Below are 23,688 nucleotides of genomic sequence, written 5' to 3'. Positions count from 1 at the left end.
ACACAAGTGCGAAAAGTGGTTTTTCCACACTAATACAAGTGCAAAAGTGGTTTCCTGCACCAACACAAGTGTGAAAAGTGGTTTTTCACCACTAACATAAGTGCGAAAAGTGGTTTTTCAACACTAACACAAGTGCGAAAAGTGGTTTTTCAACACTAACACAAGTGCGAAAAGTGGTTTTTCCACACTAATACAAGTGCAAAAGTGGTTTCCTGCACCAACACAAGTGTGAAAAGTGGTTTTTCACCACTAACATAAGTGCGAAAAGTGGTTTTTCAACACTAACACAAGTGCGAAAAGTGGTTTTTCCACACTAATACAAGTGCAAAAGTGGTTTCCTGCACCAACACAAGTGTGAAAAGTGGTTTTTCACCACTAACATAAGTGCGAAAAGTGGTTTTTCAACACTAACACAAGTGCGAAAAGTGGTTTTTCAACACTAACACAAGTGCGAAAAGTGGTTTTTCCACACTAATACAAGTGCAAAAGTGGTTTCCTGCACCAACACAAGTGTGAAAAGTGGTTTTTCACCACTAACATAAGTGCGAAAAGTGGTTTTTCAACACTAACACAAGTGCGAAAAGTGGTTTTTCCACACTAATACAAGTGCAAAAGTGGTTTCCTGCACCAACACAAGTGTGAAAAGTGGTTTTTCAACACTATCACAAGTGCAAAAAGTGTTTTTTCCACACTAATACAAGTGCAAAAGTGGTTTCCTGCACCAACACAAGTGCGAAAAGTGGTTTTTCAACACTAACACAAGTGCAAAAAGTGGTTTTTCAACACTAACACAAGTGCGAAAAGTGGTTTTTCCACACTAATACAAGTGCAAAAGTGGTTTCCTGCACCAACACAAGTGTGAAAAGTGGTTTTTCAACACTAACACAAGTTCGAAAAGTGGTTTTTCAACACTATCACAAGTGCAAAAAGTGTTTTTTCCACACTAATACAAGTGCAAAAGTGGTTTCCTGCACCAACACAAGTGCGAAAAGTGGTTTTTCAACACTAACACAAGTGCGAAAAGTGGTTTTTCAACACTAACATAAGTGCGAAAAGTGGTTTTTCCACACTAATACAAGTGCAAAAGTGGTTTCCTGCACCAACACAAGTGCGAAAAGTTGTTTTTCAACACTAACACAAGTGCGAAATGTGGTTTTTCAACACTAACACAAGCGCGAAAAGTGGTTTTTCAAAACTAACACAAGTGCGAAAAGTGGTTTTTCAACACTAACACAAGTGCGAAAAGTGTTTTTTCCACACCAATACAAGTGCAAAAGTGGTTTCCTGCACCAACACAAGTGCGAAAAGTGGTTTTCAACACTAACACAAGTGCGAAAAGTGGTTTTTCAACACTATCACAGGTGCAAAAAGTGTTTTTTCCACACTAATACAAGTGCAAAAGTGGTTTCCTGCACCAACACAAGTGCGAAAAGTGGTTTTTCAACATTAACACATGTGCGAAAAGTGGTTTTTCAACACTAACACAAGTGTGAAAAGTGTTTTTTCCACACTAATACAAGTGCAAAAGTGGTTTCCTGCACCAACACAAGTGTGAAAAGTGGTTTTTCAACACAAACACAAGTGCGAAAAGTGGTTTTTCAACACTATCACAAGTGCGAAAAGTGGTTTTTCAACACTAACACAAGTGCGAAAAGTGGTTTTTCCACACTAATGCAAGTGCAAAAGTGGTTTCCTGCACCAACACAAGTGCGAAAAGTGGTTTTTCAACACTAACACAAGTGCGAAAAGTGGTTTTTCAACACTATCACAAGTGCAAAAAGTGTTTTTTCCACAATAATACAAGTGCAAAAGTGGTTTCCTGCACCAACACAAGTGCGAAAAGTGTTTTTCAACACTAACACAAGTGCGAAAAGTGGTTTTTCAACACTAACACAAGTGCGAAAAGTGGTTTTTCCACACTAATGCAAGTGCAAAAGTGGTTTCCTGCACCAACACAAGTGCGAGAAGTGCTTTTTCAACACTAACACAAGTGCGAAAAGTGGTTTTTCAACACTAACACAAGTGCGAAAAGTGGTTTTTCAACACTAACACAAGTGCGAAAAGTGGTTTTTCAACACTAACACAAGTGCGGAAAGTGGTTTTTCAACACTAACACAAGTGCGAAAAGTGTTTTTTCCACACTAATACAAGTGCAAAAGTGGTTTCCTGCACCAACACAAGTGCGAAAAGTGGTTTTTCAACACTAACACAAGTGCGAAAAGTGGTTTTTCAACACTAATACAAGTGCGAAAAGTGGTTTTTCAACACTAACACAAGTGCAAAAAGTGATTTTTCAACACTAACACAAGTGCGAAAAGTGTTTTTTCCACACTAATACAAGTGCAAAAGTGGTTTCCTGCACCAACACAAGTGCGAAAAGTGGTTTTTCAACACTAACACAAGTGCGAAAAGTGGTTTTTCAACACTAACACAAGTACGAAAAGTGGTTTTTCAACACTAACACAAGTGCGAAAAGTGGTTTTTCCACACTAATACAAGTGCAAAAGTGGTTTCCTGCACCAACACAAGTGTGAAAAGTGGTTTTTCAACACTAACACAAGTGCGAAAAGTGGTTTTTCAACACTAACACAAGTGCGAAAAGTGTTTTTTCCACACTAATACAAGTGCAAAAGTGGTTTCCTGCACCAACACAAGTGCGAAAAGTGGTTTTTCAACACTAACACAAGTGCGAAATGTGGTTTTTCAACACTAACACAAGTGCGAAAAGTGGTTTTTCCACACTAATACAAGTGCAAAAGTGGTTTCCTGCACCAACACAAGTGTGAAAAGTGGTTTTTCACCACTAACACAAGTGCGAAAAGTGGTTTTCAACACTAACACAAGAGCGAAAAGTGTTTTTTCAACACTAACACAAGTACGAAAAGTGGTTTTTCAACACTAACACAAGTGCGAAAAGTGGTTTTTCAACACTAACACAAGTGCGAAAAGTGGTTTTTCCACACTAATACAAGTGCAAAAGTGGTTTCCTGCACCAACACAAGTATGAAAAGTGGTTTTTCAACACTAACACAAGTTCGAAAAGTGGTTTTTCAACACTATCACAAGTGCAAAAAGTGTTTTTTCCACACTAATACAAGTGCAAAAGTGGTTTCCTGCACCAACACAAGTGCGAAAAGTGGTTTTTCAACACTAACACAAGTGCAAAAAGTGGTTTTTCAACACTAACACAAGTGCAAAAAGTGGTTTTTCAACACTAACACAAGTGCGAAAAGTGGTTTTTCCACACTAATACAAGTGCAAAAGTGGTTTCCTGCACAAACACAAGTGCGAAAAGTGGTTTTTCAACACTAACACAAGTGCGAAAAGTGGTTTTTCAACACTAACACAAGTGCGAAAAGTGTTTTTTCCACACTAATACAAGTGCAAAAGTGGTTTCCTGCACCAACATAAGTGCGAAAAGTGGTTTTTCAACACTAACACAAGTGCGAAAAGTGGTTTTTCAACACTAACACAAGCGCGAAAAGTGTTTTTTCCACACTAATACAAGTGCAAAAGTGGTTTCCTGCACCAACACAAGTGCGAAAAGTGGTTTTTCAACACTAACACAAGTGCGAAAAGTGGTTTTTCAACACTAACACAAGTGCGAAAAGTGGTTTTTCAACACTAACACAAGTGCGAAAAGTGGTTTTTCAACACTAACACAAGTGCGAAAAGTGGTTTTTCAACACCAACACAAGTGCGAAAAGTGTTTTTTCCATACTAATACAAGTGCAAAAGTGGTTTCCTGCACCAACACAAGTGCGAAAAGTGGTTTTTCAACACTAACACAAGTGCAAAAAGTGGTTTTTCAACACTAACACAAGTGCGAAAAGTGGTTTTTCAACACTAACACAAGTGCGAAAAGTGGTTTTCCACACTAATACAAGTGCAAAAGTGGTTTCCTGCACCAACACAAGTGTGAAAAGTGGTTTTTCACCACTAACATAAGTGCGAAAGGTGGTTTTTCAACACTAACACAAGTGCGAAAAGTGGTTTTTCAACACTAACACAAGTGCGAAAAGTGGTTTTTCCACACTAATACAAGTGCAAAAGTGGTTTCCTGCACCAACACATGTGTGAAAAGTGGTTTTTCACCACTAACATAAGTGCGAAAAGTGGTTTTTCAACACTAACACAAGTGCGAAAAGTGGTTTTTCCACACTAATACAAGTGCAAAAGTGGTTTCCTGCACCAACACAAGTGCGAAAAGTGGTTTTTCAACACTAACACAAGTGCGAAAAGTGGTTTTTCAACACTAACACAAGTGCGAAAAGTGTTTTTTCCATACTAATACAAGTGCAAAAGTGGTTTCCTGCACCAACACAAGTGCGAAAAGTGGTTTTTCAACACTAACACAAGTGCAAAAAGTGGTTTTTCAACACTAACACAAGTGCGAAAAGTGGTTTTTCAACACTAACACAAGTGCGAAAAGTGGTTTTTCCACACTAATACAAGTGCAAAAGTGGTTTCCTGCACCAACACAAGTGTGAAAAGTGGTTTTTCACCACTAACATAAGTGCGAAAAGTGGTTTTTCAACACTAACACAAGTGCGAAAAGTGGTTTTTCAACACTAACACAAGTGTGAAAAGTGGTTTTTCAACACTAACACAAGTGCGAAAAGTGGTTTTTCAACACTAACACAAGTGCGAAAAGTGGTTTTTCCACACTAATACAAGTGCAAAAGTGGTTTCCTGCACCAACACAAGTGTGAAAAGTGGTTTTTCAACACTAACACAAGTTCGAAAAGTGGTTTTTCAACACTATCACAAGTGCAAAAAGTGTTTTTCCACACTAATACAAGTGCAAAAGTGGTTTCCTGCACCAACACAAGTGCGAAAAGTGGTTTTTCAACACTAACACAAGTGCAAAAAGTGGTTTTTCAACACTAACACAAGTGCGAAAAGTGGTTTTTCCACACTAATACAAGTGCAAAAGTGGTTTCCTGCACCAACACAAGTGTGAAAAGTGGTTTTTCAACACTAACACAAGTTCGAAAAGTGGTTTTTCAACACTATCACAAGTGCAAAAAGTGTTTTTTCCACACTAATACAAGTGCAAAAGTGGTTTCCCGCACCAACACAAGTGCCAAAAGTGGTTTTTCAACACTAACACAAGTGCGAAAAGTGGTTTTTCAACACTAACACAAGTGCGAAAAGTGGTTTTTCCACACTAATACAAGTGCAAAAGTGGTTTCCTGCACCAACACAAGTGCGAAAAGTGGTTTTTCAACACGAACACAAGTGCGAAATGTGGTTTTTCAACACTAACACAAGCGCGAAAAGTGGTTTTTCAAAACTAACACAAGTGCGAAAAGTGGTTTTTCAACACTAACACAAGTGCGAAAAGTGTTTTTTCCACACCAATACAAGTGCAAAAGTGGTTTCCTGCACCAACACAAGTGTGAAAAGTGGTTTTTCAACACTAACACAAGTGCGAAAAGTGGTTTTTCAACACTATCACAGGTGCAAAAAGTGTTTTTTCCACACTAATACAAGTGCAAAAGTGGTTTCCTGCACCAACACAAGTGCGAAAAGTGGTTTTTCAACATTAACACAAGTGCGAAAAGTGGTTTTTCAACACTAACACAAGTGTGAAAAGTGTTTTTTCCACACTAATACAAGTGCAAAAGTGGTTTCCTGCACCAACACAAGTGCGAAAAGTGGTTTTTCAACACTAACACAAGTGCGAAAAGTGGTTTTTCAACACTAACACAAGTGCAAAAAGTGTTTTTTCCATACTAATACAAGTGCAAAAGTGGTTTCCTGCACCAACACAAGTGCGAAAAGTGGTTTTTCAACACTAACACAAGTGCGAAAAGTGGTTTTTCAACAATAATACAAGTGCAAAAGATGTTTCCTGCACCAACACAAGTGCGAAAAGTGGTTTTTCAACACTAACACAAGTTCGAAAAGTGGTTTTTCAACACTAACACAAGTGCGAAAAGTGGTTTTTCCACACTAATACAAGTGTAAAAGTGGTTTCCTGCACCAACACAAGTGCGAAAAGTGGTTTTTCAACACTAACACAAGTGCGAAAAGTGGTTTTTCAACACTAACACAAGTGCGAAAAGTGGTTTTTCAACACTAACACAAGTGCGAAAAGTGTTTTTTCCACACTAATAAAGTGCAAAAGTGGTTTCCTGCACCAACACAAGTGCGAAAAGTGGTTTTTCAACACTAACACAAGTGCGAAAAGTGGTTTTTCCACACTAATACAAGTGCAAAGGTATTTTCCTGCATCAACACAAGTGCGAAAAGTGGTTTTTCAACACTAACACAAGTGCGAAAAGTGGTTTTTCAACACTAACACAAGTGCGAAAAGTGTTTTTTCCACACTAATACAAGTGCAAAAGTGGTTTCCTGCACCAACACAAGTGTGAAAAGTGGTTTTTCAACACTAACACAAGTGCGAAATGTGGTTTTTCAACACTAACACAAGTGCGAAAAGTGGTTTTTCCACACTAATACAAGTGCAAAAGTGGTTTCCTGCACCAACACAAGTGTGAAAAGTGGTTTTTCACCACGAACACAAGTGCGAAAAGTGGTTTTCAACACTAACACAAGAGCGAAAAGTGTTTTTTCAACACTAACACAAGTACGAAAAGTGGTTTTTCAACACTAACACAAGTGCGAAAAGTGGTTTTTCAACACTAACACAAGTGCGAAAAGTGGTTTTTCCACACTAATACAAGTGCAAAAGTGGTTTCCTGCACCAACACAAGTATGAAAAGTGGTTTTTCAACACTAACACAAGTTCGAAAAGTGGTTTTTCAACACTATCACAAGTGCAAAAAGTGTTTTTTCCACACTAATACAAGTGCAAAAGTGGTTTCCTGCACCAACACAAGTGCGAAAAGTGGTTTTTCAACACTAACACAAGTGCAAAAAGTGGTTTTTCAACACTAACACAAGTGCAAAAAGTGGTTTTTCAACACTAACACAAGTGCGAAAAGTGGTTTTTCCACACTAATACAAGTGCAAAAGTGGTTTCCTGCACAAACACAAGTGCGAAAAGTGGTTTTTCAACACTAACACAAGTGCGAAAAGTGGTTTTTCAACACTAACACAAGTGCGAAAAGTGTTTTTTCCACACTAATACAAGTGCAAAAGTGGTTTCCTGCACCAACATAAGTGCGAAAAGTGGTTTTTCAACACTAACACAAGTGCGAAAAGTGGTTTTTCAACACTAACACAAGCGCGAAAAGTGTTTTTTCCACACTAATACAAGTGCAAAAGTGGTTTCCTGCACCAACACAAGTGCGAAAAGTGGTTTTTCAACACTAACACAAGTGCGAAAAGTGGTTTTTCAACACTAACAAGTGCGAAAAGTGGTTTTTCAACACTAACACAAGTGCGAAAAGTGGTTTTTCAACACTAACACAAGTGCGAAAAGTGGTTTTTCAACACCAACACAAGTGCGAAAAGTGTTTTTTCCATACTAATACAAGTGCAAAAGTGGTTTCCTGCACCAACACAAGTGCGAAAAGTGGTTTTTCAACACTAACACAAGTGCAAAAAGTGGTTTTTCAACACTAACACAAGTGCGAAAAGTGGTTTTTCAACACTAACACAAGTGCGAAAAGTGGTTTTCCACACTAATACAAGTGCAAAAGTGGTTTCCTGCACCAACACAAGTGTGAAAAGTGGTTTTTCACCACGAACATAAGTGCGAAAAGTGGTTTTTCAACACTAACACAAGTGCGAAAAGTGGTTTTTCAACACTAACACAAGTGCGAAAAGTGGTTTTTCCACACTAATACAAGTGCAAAAGTGGTTTCCTGCACCAACACAAGTGTGAAAAGTGGTTTTTCACCACGAACATAAGTGCGAAAAGTGGTTTTTCAACACTAACACAAGTACGAAAAGTGGTTTTTCCACACTAATACAAGTGCAAAAGTGGTTTCCTGCACCAACACAAGTGTGAAAAGTGGTTTTTCACCACTAACATAAGTGCGAAAAGTGGTTTTTCAACACTAACACAAGTGCGAAAAGTGGTTTTTCAACACTAACACAAGTGCGAAAAGTGGTTTTTCCACACTAATACAAGTGCAAAAGTGGTTTCCTGCACCAACACAAGTGTGAAAAGTGGTTTTTCACCACTAACATAAGTGCGAAAAGTGGTTTTTCAACACTAACACAAGTGCGAAAAGTGGTTTTTCCACACTAATACAAGTGCAAAAGTGGTTTCCTGCACCAACACAAGTGTGAAAAGTGGTTTTTCAACACTAACACAAGTTCGAAAAGTGGTTTTTCAACACTATCACAAGTGCAAAAAGTGTTTTTTCCACACTAATACAAGTGCAAAAGTGGTTTCCTGCACCAACACAAGTGCGAAAAGTGGTTTTTCAACACTAACACAAGTGCAAAACGTGGTTTTTCAACACTAACACAAGTGCGAAAAGTGGTTTTTCCACACTAATACAAGTGCAAAAGTGGTTTCCTGCACCAACACAAGTGTGAAAAGTGGTTTTTCAACACTAACACAAGTGCGAAAAGTGGTTTTTCAACACTAACACAAGTGCGAAAAGTGGTTTTTCCACACTAATACAAGTGCAAAAGTGGTTTCCTGCACCAACACAAGTGCGAAAAGTGGTTTTTCAACACTAACACAAGTGCGAAATGTGGTTTTTCAACACTAACACAAGCGCGAAAAGTGGTTTTTCAAAACTAACACAAGTGCGAAAAGTGGTTTTTCAACACTAACACAAGTGCGAAAAGTGTTTTTTCCACACCAATACAAGTGCAAAAGTGGTTTCCTGCACCAACACAAGTGCGAAAAGTGGTTTTTCAACACTAACACAAGTGCGAAAAGTGGTTTTTCAACACTATCACAGGTGCAAAAAGTGTTTTTTCCACACTAATACAAGTGCAAAAGTGGTTTCCTGCACCAACACAAGTGCGAAAAGTGGTTTTTCAACATTAACACATGTGCGAAAAGTGGTTTTTCAACACTAACACAAGTGTGAAAAGTGTTTTTTCCACACTAATACAAGTGCAAAAGTGGTTTCCTGCACCAACACAAGTGTGAAAAGTGGTTTTTCAACACTAACACAAGTGCGAAAAGTGGTTTTTCAACACTATCACAGGTGCAAAAAGTGTTTTTTCCACACTAATACAAGTGCAAAAGTGGTTTCCTGCACCAACACAAGTGCGAAAAGTGGTTTTTCAACATTAACACAAGTGCGAAAAGTGGTTTTTCAACACTAACACAAGTGTGAAAAGTGTTTTTTCCACACTAATACAAGTGCAAAAGTGGTTTCCTGCACCAACACAAGTGTGAAAAGTGGTTTTTCAACACTAACACAAGTGCGAAAAGTGGTTTTTCAACACTAACACAAGTGCGAAAAGTGGTTTTTCAACACTAACACAAGTGCAAAAAGTGTTTTTTCCATACTAATACAAGTGCAAAAGTGGTTTCCTGCACCAACACAAGTGCGAAAAGTGGTTTTTCAACACTAACACAAGTGCGAAAAGTGGTTTTTCAACAATAATACAAGTGCAAAAGACGTTTCCTGCACCAACACAAGTGCGAAAAGTGGTTTTTCAACACTAACACAAGTGCGAAAAGTGTTTTTTCAACACTAACACAAGTGCGAAAGGTGGTTTTTCCACACTAATACAAGTGTAAAACTGGTTTCCTGCACCAACACAAGTGCGAAAAGTGGTTTTTCAACACTAACACAAGTGCGAAAAGTGGTTTTTCAACACTAACACAAGTGCGAAAAGTGGTTTTTCCACACTAATAAAGTGCAAAAGTGGTTTCCTGCACCAACACAAGTGCGAAAAGTGGTTTCCTGCACCAACACAAGTGCGAAAAGTGGTTTTTCAACACTAACACAAGTGCGAAAAGTGGTTTTTCAACACTAACACAAGTGCGAAAAGTGGTTTTTCAACACTAACACAAGTGCGAAAAGTGGTTTTTCCACACTAATACAAGTGCAAAGGTGTTTTCCTGCATCAACACAAGTGCAAAAAGTGATTTTTCAACACTAACACAAGTGCAAAAAGTGATTTTTCAACACTAACACAAGTGCGAAAAGTGTTTTTTCCACACTAATACAAGTGCAAAAGTGGTTTCCTGCACCAACACAAGTGCGAAAAGTGGTTTTTCAACACTAACACAAGTGCGAAAAGTGGTTTTTCAACACTAACACAAGTATTAAAAGTGGTTTTTCAACACTAACACAAGTGCGAAAAGTGGTTTTTCCACACTAATACAAGTGCAAAAGTGGTTTCCTGCACCAACACAAGTGTGAAAAGTGGTTTTTCAACACTAACACAAGTGCGAAAAGTGGTTTTTCAACACTAACACAAGTGCGAAAAGTGTTTTTTCCACACTAATACAAGTGCAAAAGTGGTTTCCTGCACCAACACAAGTGCGAAAAGTGGTTTTTCAACACTAACACAAGTGCGAAAAGTGGTTTTTCCACACTAATACAAGTGCAAAAGTGGTTTCCTGCACCAACACAAGTGTGAAAAGTGGTTTTTCACCACTAACACAAGTGCAAAAAGTGGTTTTCAACACTAACACAAGTGCGAAAAGTGTTTTTTCAACACTAACACAAGTACGAAAAGTGGTTTTTCAACACTAACACAAGTGCGAAAAGTGGTTTTTCAACACTAACACAAGTGCGAAAAGTGGTTTTTCCACACTAATACAAGTGCAAAAGTGGTTTCCTGCACCAACACAAGTATGAAAAGTGGTTTTTCAACACTAACACAAGTTCGAAAAGTGGTTTTTCAACACTATCACAAGTGCAAAAAGTGATTTTTCCACACTAATACAAGTGCAAAAGTGGTTTCCTGCACCAACACAAGTGCGAAAAGTGGTTTTTCAACACTAACACAAGTGCAAAAAGTGGTTTTTCAACACTAACACAAGTGCAAAAAGTGGTTTTTCAACACTAACACAAGTGCGAAAAGTGGTTTTTCCACACTAATACAAGTGCAAAAGTGGTTTCCTGCACCAACACAAGTGCGAAAAGTGGTTTTTCAACACTAACACAAGTGCGAAATGTGGTTTTTCAACACTAACACAAGTGCGAACAGTGGTTTTTTCAAAACTAACACAAGTGCGAAAAGTGGTTTTTCAACACTAACACAAGTGCGAAAAGTGGTTTTTCAAAACTAACACAAGTGCGAAAAGTGGTTTTTCAACACTAACACAAGTGCGAAAAGTGTTTTTTCCACACTAATACAAGTGCAAAAGTGGTTTCCTGCACCAACGAAAATGCGAAAAGTGGTTTTTCAACACTAACACAAGTGCGAAAAGTGGTTTTTCAAAACTAACACAAGTGCGAAAAGTGGTTTTTCAACACTAACACAAGTGCGAAAAGTGGTTTTTCAACAATAATACAAGTGCAAAAGACGTTTCCTGCACCAACACAAGTGCGAAAAGTGGTTTTTCAACACTAACACAAGTACGAAAAGTGGTTTTTCAACACTAACACAAGTGCGAAAAGTGGTTTTTCCACACTAATACAAGTGCAAAAGTGGTTTCCTGCACGAACACAAGTGTGAAAAGTGGTTTTTCAACACTAACACAAGTGCGAAAAGTGGTTTTTCAACACTAACACAAGTGCGAAAAGTGTTTTTTCCACACTAATACAAGTGCGAAAAGTGGTTTTTCCACACTAATACAAGTGCAAAAGTGTTTTCCTGCATCAACACAAGTGCGAAAAGTGGTTTTTCAACACTAACACAAGTGCGAAAAGTGGTTTTTCAACACTAACACAAGTACGAAAAGTGGTTTTTCCACACTAATACAAGTGCAAAAGTGTTTTCCTGCATCAACACAAGTGCGAAAAGTGGTTTTTCAACACTAACACAAGTGCGAAAAGTGGTTTTTTCCACACTAATACAAGTGCAAAGGTGTTTTCCTGCATCAACACAAGTGCGAAAAGTGGTTTTTCAACACTAACACAAGTGCAAAAAGTGATTTTTCAACACTAACACAAGTGCGAAAAGTGTTTTTTCCACACTAATACAAGTGCAAAAGTGGTTTCCTGCACCAACACAAGTGCGAAAAGTGGGTTTTTCAACACTAACACAAGTGCGAAAAGTGGTTTTTTCAACACTAACCACAAGTACTCAGACAAAGGGTTTTTCTAACACTAACACAAGTGCGAAAAGTGGGTTTTTCCACACTAATACAAGTGCAAAAGTGGTTTCCTGCACCAACACAAGTGTGAAAAGTGGTTTTTCAACACTAACACAAGTGCGGAAAAGTGGTTTTTCAACACTAACACAAGTGTCGAAAAGTGTTTTTTCCACACTAATACAAGTGCAAAAGTGGTTTCCTGCACCAACACAAGTGCGAAAAGTGGTTTTTCAACACTAACACAAGTGCGAAAAGTGGTTTTTCCACACTAATACAAGTGCAAAAGTGGTTTCCTGCACCAACACAAGTGTGAAAAGTGGTTTTTCACCACTAACACAAGTGCGAAAAGTGGTTTTCAACACTAACACAAGTGCGAAAAGTGTTTTTTCAACACTAACACAAGTATGAAAAGTGGTTTTTCAACACTAACACAAGTGCGAAAAGTGGTTTTTCAACACTAACACAAGTGCGAAAAGTGGTTTTTTCCACACTAATACAAGTGCAAAAGTGGTTTCCTGCACCAACACAAGTATGAAAAAGTGGTTTTTTCAACACTAACACAAGTTCGAAAAGTGGTTTTTTCAACACTATCACAAGTGCAAAAAAGTGTTTTTTCCACACTAATACAAGTGCAAAAGTGGTTTCCTGCACCAACACAGTGCGAAAAGTGGTTTTTCAACACTAACACAAGTGCAAAAAGTGGTTTTTTCAACACTAACACAAGTGCAAAAAGTGGTTTTTTCAACACTAACACAGGTGCGAAAAGTGGTTTTTCCACACTAATGCAAGTGCAAAAGTGGTTTCCTGCACCAACACAAGTGCGAAAAGAGGTTTTCAACACGTAACACAAGGTGCAGACAATGTGGTTTTTTCAACACTAACACAAGTGCGAAAAGTGGTTTTTTCAAAACTAACACAAGTGCGAAAAGTGGTTTTTCAACACTAACACAAGTGCGAAAAGTGAGTGCGAAAAGTGGTTTTTCAACACTAACACAAGTGCGAAAAGTGTTTTTTCCACACTAATACAAGTGCAAAAGTGGTTTCCTGCACCAACACAAATGCGAAAAGTGGTTTTTCAACACTAACACAAGTGCGAAAAGTGGTTTTTCAAAACTAACACAAGTGCGAAAAGTTGTTTTTCAACACTAACACAAGTGCGAAAAGTGGTTTTTCAACAATAATACAAGTGCAAAAGACGTTTCCTGCACCAACACAAGTGCGAAAAGTGGTTTTTCAACACTAACACAAGTTCGAAAAGTGGTTTTTCAACACTAACACAAGTGCGAAAAGTGGTTTTTCCACACTAATACAAGTGCAAAAGTGGTTTCCTGCACAAACACAAGTGCGAAAAGTGGTTTTTCAACACTAACACAAGTGCAAAAAGTGGTTTTTCAACACTAACACAAGTGCGAAAAGTGGTTTTTCCACACTAATACAAGTGCAAAAGTGGTTTCCTGCACCAACACAAGTGTGAAAAGTGGTTTTTCAACACTAACACAAGTTCGAAAAGTGGTTTTTCAACACTATCACAAGTGCAAAAAGTGTTTTTTCCACACTAATACAAGTGCAAAAGTGGTTTCCTGCACCAACACAAGTGCGAAAAAGTGGTTTTTCAACACTAACACAAGTGCGAAAAGTGGTTTTTCAACACTAACACAAGTGCGAAAAGTGGTTTTTCCACACTAATACAAGTGCAAAAGTGGTTTCCTGCACCAACACAAGTGCGAAAAGTGGTTTTTCAACACTAACATAAGTGTGAAAAGTGGTTTTTCAACACTAACACAAGTGCGAAAAGTGGTTTTTCAACACTATCACAGGTGCAAAAAGTGTTTTTTCCACACTAATACAAGTGCAAAAGTGGTTTCCTGCACCAACACAAGTGCGAAAAGTGGTTTTTCAACATTAACACAAGTGCGAAAAGTGGTTTTTCAACACTAACACAAGTGTGAAAAGTGTTTTTTTCCACACTAATACAAGTGCAAAAGTGGTTTCCTGCACCCAACACAAGTGCGAAAAGTGGTTTTTCAACACTAACACAAGTGCGAAAAGTGGTTTTTCAACACTAACACAAGTGCAAAAAAGTGTTTTTTCCATACTAATACAAGTGCAAAAGTGGTTTCCTGCACCAACACAAGTGCAAAAAGTGGTTTTTCAACACTAACACAAAGTGCGAAAAGTGGTTTTTCAACAATAATACAAGTGCAAAAAGACATTTCCTGCACCAACACAAGTGCGAAAAGTGGTTTTTCAACACTAACACAAGTTCGAAAAGTGGTTTTTCAACACTAACACAAGTGCGAAAAGTGGTTTTTCCACACTAATACAAGTGTAAAAGTGGTTTCCTGCACCAACACAAGTGCGAAAAGTGGTTTTTCAACACTAACACAAGTGCGAAAAGTGGTTTTTCAACACTAACACAAGTGCGAAAAGTGGTTTTTCAACACTAACACAAGTGCGAAAAGTGTTTTTTCCACACTAATAAAGTGCAAAAGTGGTTTCCTGCACCAACACAAGTGCGAAAAGTGGTTTTTCAACACTAACACAAGTGCGAAAAGTGGTTTTTCCACACTAATACAAGTGCAAAGGTATTTTCCTGCATCTCAACACAAGTGCGAAAAGTGGTTTTTCAACACTAACACAAGTGCAAAAAGTGATTTTTCAACACTAACACAAGTGCGAAAAGTGTTTTTTCCACACTAATATACAAGTGCAAAAGTGGTTTCCTGCACCAACACAAGTGCGAAAAGTGGTTTTTCAACACTAACACAAGTGCGAAAAGTGGTTTTTCAACACTAACACAAGTACGAAAAGTGGTTTTTCAACACTAACACAAGTGCGAAAAGTGGTTTTTCCACACTAATACAAGTGCAAAAGTGGTTTCCTGCACCAACACAAGTGTGAAAAGTGGTTTTTCAACACTAACACAAGTGCGAAAAGTGGTTTTCAACACTAACACAAGTGCGAAAAGTGTTTTTTCCACACTAATACAAGTGCAAAAGTGGTTTCCTGCACCAACACAAGTGCGAAAAGTGGTTTTTCAACACTAACACAAGTGCGAAATGTGGTTTTTCAACACTAACACAAGTGCGAAAAGTGGTTTTTCCACACTAATACAAGTGCAAAAGTGGTTTCCTGCACCAACACAAGTGTGAAAAGTGGTTTTTCACCACTAACACAAGTGCGAAAAGTGGTTTTCAACACTAACACAAGAGCGAAAAGTGTTTTTTCAACACTAACACAAGTACGAAAAGTGGTTTTTCAACACTAACACAAGTGCGAAAAGTGTTTTTTCAACACTAACACAAGTGCGAAAAGTGGTTTTTCCACACTAATACAAGTGCAAAAGTGGTTTCCTGCACCAACACAAGTATGAAAAGTGGTTTTTCAACACTAACACAAGTTCGAAAAGTGGTTTTTCAACACTATCACAAGTGCAAAAAGTGTTTTTTCCACACTAATACAAGTGCAAAAGTGGTTTCCTGCACCAACACAAGTGCGAAAAGTGGTTTTTCAACACTAACACAAGTGCAAAAAGTGGTTTTTCAACACTAACACAAGTGCAAAAAGTGGTTTTTCAACACTAACACAAGTGCGAAAAGTGGTTTTTCCACACTAATACAAGTGCAAAAGTGGTTTCCTGCACAAACACAAGTGCGAAAAGTGGTTTTTCAACACTAACACAAGTGCGAAAAGTGGTTTTTCAACACTAACACAAGTACGAAAAGTGGTTTTTCCACACTAATACAAGTGCAAAAGTGTTTTCCTGCATCAACACAAGTGCGAAAAGTGGTTTTTCAACACTAACACAAGTGCGAAAAGTGGTTTTTCAACACTAACACAAGCGCGAAAAGTGTTTTTTCCACACTAATACAAGTGCAAAAGTGGTTTCCTGCACCAACACAAGTGCGAAAAGTGGTTTTTCAACACTAACACAAGTGCGAAAAGTGGTTTTTCAACACTAACAAGTGCGAAAAGTGGTTTTTCAACACTAACACAAGTGCGAAAAGTGGTTTTTCAACACTAACACAAGTGCGAAAAGTGGTTTTTCAACACCAACACAAGTGCGAAAAGTGTTTTTTCCATACTAATACAAGTGCAAAAGTGGTTTCCTGCACCAACACAAGTGCGAAAAGTGGTTTTTCAACACTAACACAAGTGCAAAAAGTGGTTTTTCAACACTAACACAAGTGCGAAAAGTGGTTTTTCAACACTAACACAAGTGCGAAAAGTGGTTTTCCACACTAATACAAGTGCAAAAGTGGTTTCCTGCACCAACACAAGTGTGAAAAGTGGTTTTTCACCACTAACATAAGTGCGAAAAGTGGTTTTTCAACACTAACACAAGTGCGAAAAGTGGTTTTTCAACACTAACACAAGTGCGAAAAGTGGTTTTTCCACACTAATACAAGTGCAAAAGTGGTTTCCTGCACCAACACAAGTGTGAAAAGTGGTTTTTCACCACTAACATAAGTGCGAAAAGTGGTTTTTCAACACTAACACAAGTGCGAAAAGTGGTTTTTCCACACTAATAAAGTGCAAAAGTGGTTTCCTGCACCAACACAAGTGCGAAAAGTGGTTTTTCAACACTAACACAAGTGCGAAAAGTGGTTTTTCAACACTATCACAAGTGCAAAAAGTGATTTTTCCACACTAATACAAGTGCAAAAGTGGTTTCCTGCACCAACACAAGTGCGAAAAGTGGTTTTTCAACACTAACACAAGTGCAAAAGTGGTTTCCTTCACCAACACAAGTGCGAAAAGTGGTTTTTCAACACTAACACAAGTGCGAAAAGTGGTTTTTCAACACTAACACAAGTGCGAAAAGTGGTTTTTCAACACTATCACAAGTGCAAAAAGTGATTTTTCCACACTAATACAAGTGCAAAAGTGGTTTCCTGCACCAACACAAGTGCGAAAAGTGGTTTTTCAACACTAACACAAGTGCAAAAGTGGTTTCCTTCACCAACACAAGTGCGAAAAGTGGTTTTTCAACACTAACACAAGTGCAAAAAGTGATTTTTCCACACTAATACAAGTGCAAAAGTGGTTTCCTGCACCAACACAAGTGCGAAAAGTGTTTTTTCCACACTAATACAAGTGCAAAAGTGGTTTCCTTCACCAACACAAGTGCGAAAAGTGGTTTTTCAACACTAACACAAGTGCGAAAAGTGGTTTTTCAACACTAACACAAGTACGAAAAGTGGTTTTTCCACACTAATACAAGTGCAAAAGTGTTTTCCTGCATCAACACAAGTGCGAAAAGTGGTTTTTCAACACTAACACAAGTGCGAAAAGTGGTTTTTCAACACTAACACAAGTGCGAAAAGTGGTTTTTCAACACTATCACAAGTGCAAAAAGTGATTTTTCCACACTAATACAAGTGCAAAAGTGGTTTCCTGCACCAACACAAGTGCGAAAAGTGGTTTTTCAACACTAACACAAGTGCAAAAGTGGTTTCCTTCACCAACACAAGTGCGAAAAGTGGTTTTTCAACACTAACACAAGTGCAAAAAGTGATTTTTCCACACTAATACAAGTGCAAAAGTGGTTTCCTGCACCAACACAAGTGCGAAAAGTGTTTTTTCCACACTAATACAAGTGCAAAAGTGGTTTCCTTCACCAACACAAGTGCGAAAAGTGGTTTTTCAACACTAACACAAGTGCGAAAAGTGGTTTTTCAACACTAACACAAGTACGAAAAGTGGTTTTTCCACACTAATACAAGTGCAAAAGTGTTTTCCTGCATCAACACAAGTGCGAAAAGTGGTTTTTCAACACTAACACAAGTGCGAAAAGTGGTTTTTCCACACTAATACAAGTGCAAAGGTGTTTTCCTGCATCAACACAAGTGCGAAAAGTGGTTTTTCAACACTAACACAAGTGCAAAAAGTGATTTTTCAACACTAACACAAGTGCGAAAAGTGTTTTTTCCACACTAATACAAGTGCAAAAGTGGTTTCCTGCACCAACACAAGTGCGAAAAGTGGTTTTTCAACACTAACACAAGTGCGAAAAGTGGTTTTTCAACACTAACACAAGTACGAAAAGTGGTTTTTCAACACTAACACAAGTGCGAAAAGTGGTTTTTCCACACTAATACAAGTGCAAAAGTGGTTTCCTGCACCAACACAAGTGTGAAAAGTGGTTTTTCAACACTAACACAAGTGCGAAAAGTGGTTTTTCAACACTAACACAAGTGCGAAAAGTGTTTTTTCCACACTAATACAAGTGCAAAAGTGGTTTCCTGCACCAACACAAGTGCGAAAAGTGGTTTTTCAACACTAACACAAGTGCGAAAAGTGGTTTTTCCACACTAATACAAGTGCAAAAGTGGTTTCCTGCACCAACACAAGTGTGAAAAGTGGTTTTTCACCACTAACACAAGTGCGATTTCAACACTAACACAAGTGCGAAAAGTGTTTTTTCAACACTAACACAAGTATGAAAAGTGGTTTTTCAACACTAACACAAGTGCGAAAAGTGGTTTTTCAACACTAACACAAGTGCGAAAAGTGGTTTTTCCACACTAATACAAGTGCAAAAGTGGTTTCCTGCACCAACACAAGTATGAAAAGTGGTTTTTCAACACTAACACAAGTTCGAAAAGTGGTTTTTCAACACTATCACAAGTGCAAAAAGTGTTTTTTCCACACTAATACAAGTGCAAAAGTGGTTTCCTGCACCAACACAAGTGCGAAAAGTGGTTTTTCAACACTAACACAAGTGCAAAAAGTGGTTTTTCAACACTAACACAAGTGCAAAAAGTGGTTTTTCAACACTAACACAGGTGCGAAAAGTGGTTTTTCCACACTAATGCAAGTGCAAAAGTGGTTTCCTGCACCAACACAAGTGCGAAAAGTGGTTTTTCAACACTAACACAAGTGCGAAATGTGGTTTTTCAACACTAACACAAGTGCGAAAAGTGGTTTTTCAAAACTAACACAAGTGCGAAAAGTGGTTTTTCAACACTAACACAAGTGCGAAAAGTGGTTTTTCAAAACTAACACAAGTGCGAAAAGTGGTTTTTCAACACTAACACAAGTGCGAAAAGTGTTTTTTCCACACTAATACAAGTGCAAAAGTGGTTTCCTGCACCAACACAAATGCGAAAAGTGGTTTTTCAACACTAACACAAGTGCGAAAAGTGGTTTTTCAAAACTAACACAAGTGCGAAAAGTTGTTTTTCAACACTAACACAAGTGCGAAAAGTGGTTTTTCAACAATAATACAAGTGCAAAAGACGTTTCCTGCACCAACACAAGTGCGAAAAGTGGTTTTTCAACACTAACACAAGTTCGAAAAGTGGTTTTTCAACACTAACACAAGTGCGAAAAGTGGTTTTTCCACACTAATACAAGTGCAAAAGTGGTTTCCTGCACAAACACAAGTGCGAAAAGTGGTTTTTCAACACTAACACAAGTGCAAAAAGTGGTTTTTCAACACTAACACAAGTGCGAAAAGTGGTTTTTCCACACTAATACAAGTGCAAAAGTGGTTTCCTGCACCAACACAAGTGTGAAAAGTGGTTTTTCAACACTAACACAAGTTCGAAAAGTGGTTTTTCAACACTATCACAAGTGCAAAAAGTGTTTTTTCCACACTAATACAAGTGCAAAAGTGGTTTCCTGCACCAACACAAGTGCGAAAAGTGGTTTTTCAACACTAACACAAGTGCGAAAAGTGGTTTTTCAACACTAACACAAGTGCGAAAAGTGGTTTTTCCACACTAATACAAGTGCAAAAGTGGTTTCCTGCACCAACACAAGTGCGAAAAGTGGTTTTTCAACACTAACATAAGTGTGAAAAGTGGTTTTTCAACACTAACACAAGTGCGAAAAGTGGTTTTTCAACACTATCACAGGTGCAAAAAGTGTTTTTTCCACACTAATACAAGTGCAAAAGTGGTTTCCTGCACCAACACAAGTGCGAAAAGTGGTTTTTCAACATTAACACAAGTGCGAAAAGTGGTTTTTCAACACTAACACAAGTGTGAAAAGTGTTTTTTCCACACTAATACAAGTGCAAAAGTGGTTTCCTGCACCAACACAAGTGCGAAAAGTGGTTTTTCAACACTAACACAAGTGCGAAAAGTGGTTTTTCAACACTAACACAAGTGCAAAAAGTGTTTTTTCCATACTAATACAAGTGCAAAAGTGGTTTCCTGCACCAACACAAGTGCGAAAAGTGGTTTTTCAACACTAACACAAGTGCGAAAAGTGGTTTTTCAACAATAATACAAGTGCAAAAGACATTTCCTGCACCAACACAAGTGCGAAAAGTGGTTTTTCAACACTAACACAAGTTCGAAAAGTGGTTTTTCAACACTAACACAAGTGCGAAAAGTGGTTTTTCCACACTAATACAAGTGTAAAAGTGGTTTCCTGCACCAACACAAGTGCGAAAAGTGGTTTTTCAACACTAACACAAGTGCGAAAAGTGGTTTTTCAACACTAACACAAGTGCGAAAAGTGGTTTTTCAACACTAACACAAGTGCGAAAAGTGTTTTTTCCACACTAATAAAGTGCAAAAGTGGTTTCCTGCACCAACACAAGTGCGAAAAGTGGTTTTTCAACACTAACACAAGTGCAAAAAGTGGTTTTTCCACACTAATACAAGTGCAAAGGTATTTTCCTGCATCAACACAAGTGCGAAAAGTGGTTTTTCAACACTAACACAAGTGCAAAAAGTGATTTTTCAACACTAACACAAGTGCGAAAAGTGTTTTTTCCACACTAATACAAGTGCAAAAGTGGTTTCCTGCACCAACACAAGTGCGAAAAGTGGTTTTTCAACACTAACACAAGTGCGAAAAGTGGTTTTTCAACACTAACACAAGTACGAAAAGTGGTTTTTCAACACTAACACAAGTGCGAAAAGTGGTTTTTCCACACTAATACAAGTGCAAAAGTGGTTTCCTGCACCAACACAAGTGTGAAAAGTGGTTTTTCAACACTAACACAAGTGCGAAAAGTGGTTTTTCAACACTAACACAAGTGCGAAAAGTGTTTTTTCCACACTAATACAAGTGCAAAAGTGGTTTCCTGCACCAACACAAGTGCGAAAAGTGGTTTTTCAACACTAACACAAGTGCGAAATGTGGTTTTTCAACACTAACACAAGTGCGAAAAGTGGTTTTTCCACACTAATACAAGTGCAAAAGTGGTTTCCTGCACCAACACAAGTGTGAAAAGTGGTTTTTCACCACTAACACAAGTGCGAAAAGTGGTTTTCAACACTAACACAAGAGCGAAAAGTGTTTTTTCAACACTAACACAAGTACGAAAAGTGGTTTTTCAACACTAACACAAGTGCGAAAAGTGTTTTTTCAACACTAACACAAGTGCGAAAAGTGGTTTTTCCACACTAATACAAGTGCAAAAGTGGTTTCCTGCACCAACACAAGTATGAAAAGTGGTTTTTCAACACTAACACAAGTTCGAAAAGTGGTTTTTCAACACTATCACAAGTGCAAAAAGTGTTTTTTCCACACTAATACAAGTGCAAAAGTGGTTTCCTGCACCAACACAAGTGCGAAAAGTGGTTTTTCAACACTAACACAAGTGCAAAAAGTGGTTTTTCAACACTAACACAAGTGCAAAAAGTGGTTTTTCAACACTAACACAAGTGCGAAAAGTGGTTTTTCCACACTAATACAAGTGCAAAAGTGGTTTCCTGCACAAACACAAGTGCGAAAAGTGGTTTTTCAACACTAACACAAGTGCGAAAAGTGGTTTTTCAACACTAACACAAGTACGAAAAGTGGTTTTTCCACACTAATACAAGTGCAAAAGTGTTTTCCTGCATCAACACAAGTGCGAAAAGTGGTTTTTCAACACTAACACAAGTGCGAAAAGTGGTTTTTCAACACTAACACAAGCGCGAAAAGTGTTTTTTCCACACTAATACAAGTGCAAAAGTGGTTTCCTGCACCAACACAAGTGCGAAAAGTGGTTTTTCAACACTAACACAAGTGCGAAAAGTGGTTTTTCAACACTAACAAGTGCGAAAAGTGGTTTTTCAACACTAACACAAGTGCGAAAAGTGGTTTTTCAACACTAACACAAGTGCGAAAAGTGGTTTTTCAACACCAACACAAGTGCGAAAAGTGTTTTTTCCATACTAATACAAGTGCAAAAGTGGTTTCCTGCACCAACACAAGTGCGAAAAGTGGTTTTTCAACACTAACACAAGTGCAAAAAGTGGTTTTTCAACACTAACACAAGTGCGAAAAGTGGTTTTTCAACACTAACACAAGTGCGAAAAGTGGTTTTCCACACTAATACAAGTGCAAAAGTGGTTTCCTGCACCAACACAAGTGTGAAAAGTGGTTTTTCACCACTAACATAAGTGCGAAAAGTGGTTTTTCAACACTAACACAAGTGCGAAAAGTGGTTTTTCAACACTAACACAAGTGCGAAAAGTGGTTTTTCCACACTAATACAAGTGCAAAAGTGGTTTCCTGCACCAACACAAGTGTGAAAAGTGGTTTTTCACCACTAACATAAGTGCGAAAAGTGGTTTTTCAACACTAACACAAGTGCGAAAAGTGGTTTTTCCACACTAATAAAGTGCAAAAGTGGTTTCCTGCACCAACACAAGTGCGAAAAGTGGTTTTTCAACACTAACACAAGTGCGAAAAGTGGTTTTTCAACACTATCACAAGTGCAAAAAGTGATTTTTCCACACTAATACAAGTGCAAAAGTGGTTTCCTGCACCAACACAAGTGCGAAAAGTGGTTTTTCAACACTAACACAAGTGCAAAAAGTGGTTTTTCAACACTAACACAAGTGCAAAAAGTGGTTTTTCAACACTAACACAAGTGCGAAAAGTGGTTTTTCCACACTAATACAAGTGCAAAAGTGGTTTCCTGCACCAACACAAGTGCGAAAAGTGGTTTTTCAACACTAACACAAGTGCGAAATGTGGTTTTTCAACACTAACACAAGTGCGAACAGTGGTTTTTCAAAACTAACACAAGTGCGAAAAGTGGTTTTTCAACACTAACACAAGTGCGAAAAGTGGTTTTTCAAAACTAACACAAGTGCGAAAAGTGGTTTTTCAACACTAACACAAGTGCGAAAAGTGTTTTTTCCACACTAATACAAGTGCAAAAGTGGTTTCCTGCACCAACACAAATGCGAAAAGTGGTTTTTCAACACTAACACAAGTGCGAAAAGTGGTTTTTCAAAACTAACACAAGTGCGAAAAGTGGTTTTTCAACACTAACACAAGTGCGAAAAGTGGTTTTTCAACAATAATACAAGTGCAAAAGACGTTTCCTGCACCAACACAAGTGCGAAAAGTGGTTTTTCAACACTAACACAAGTACGAAAAGTGGTTTTTCAACACTAACACAAGTGCGAAAAGTGGTTTTTCCACACTAATACAAGTGCAAAAGTGGTTTCCTGCACGAACACAAGTGTGAAAAGTGGTTTTTCAACACTAACACAAGTGCGAAAAGTGGTTTTTCAACACTAACACAAGTGCGAAAAGTGTTTTTTCCACACTAATACAAGTGCGAAAAGTGGTTTTTCCACACTAATACAAGTGCAAAAGTGTTTTCCTGCATCAACACAAGTGCGAAA

This window comes from Myxine glutinosa, unplaced genomic scaffold (genome assembly GCF_964187855.1).
Source record: "Myxine glutinosa unplaced genomic scaffold, kmMyxGlut1.1 SCAFFOLD_287, whole genome shotgun sequence".
Classification (NCBI taxonomy): Eukaryota; Metazoa; Chordata; class Myxini; order Myxiniformes; family Myxinidae; genus Myxine; species Myxine glutinosa.
This window is presented reverse-complemented; position numbering follows the sequence as displayed.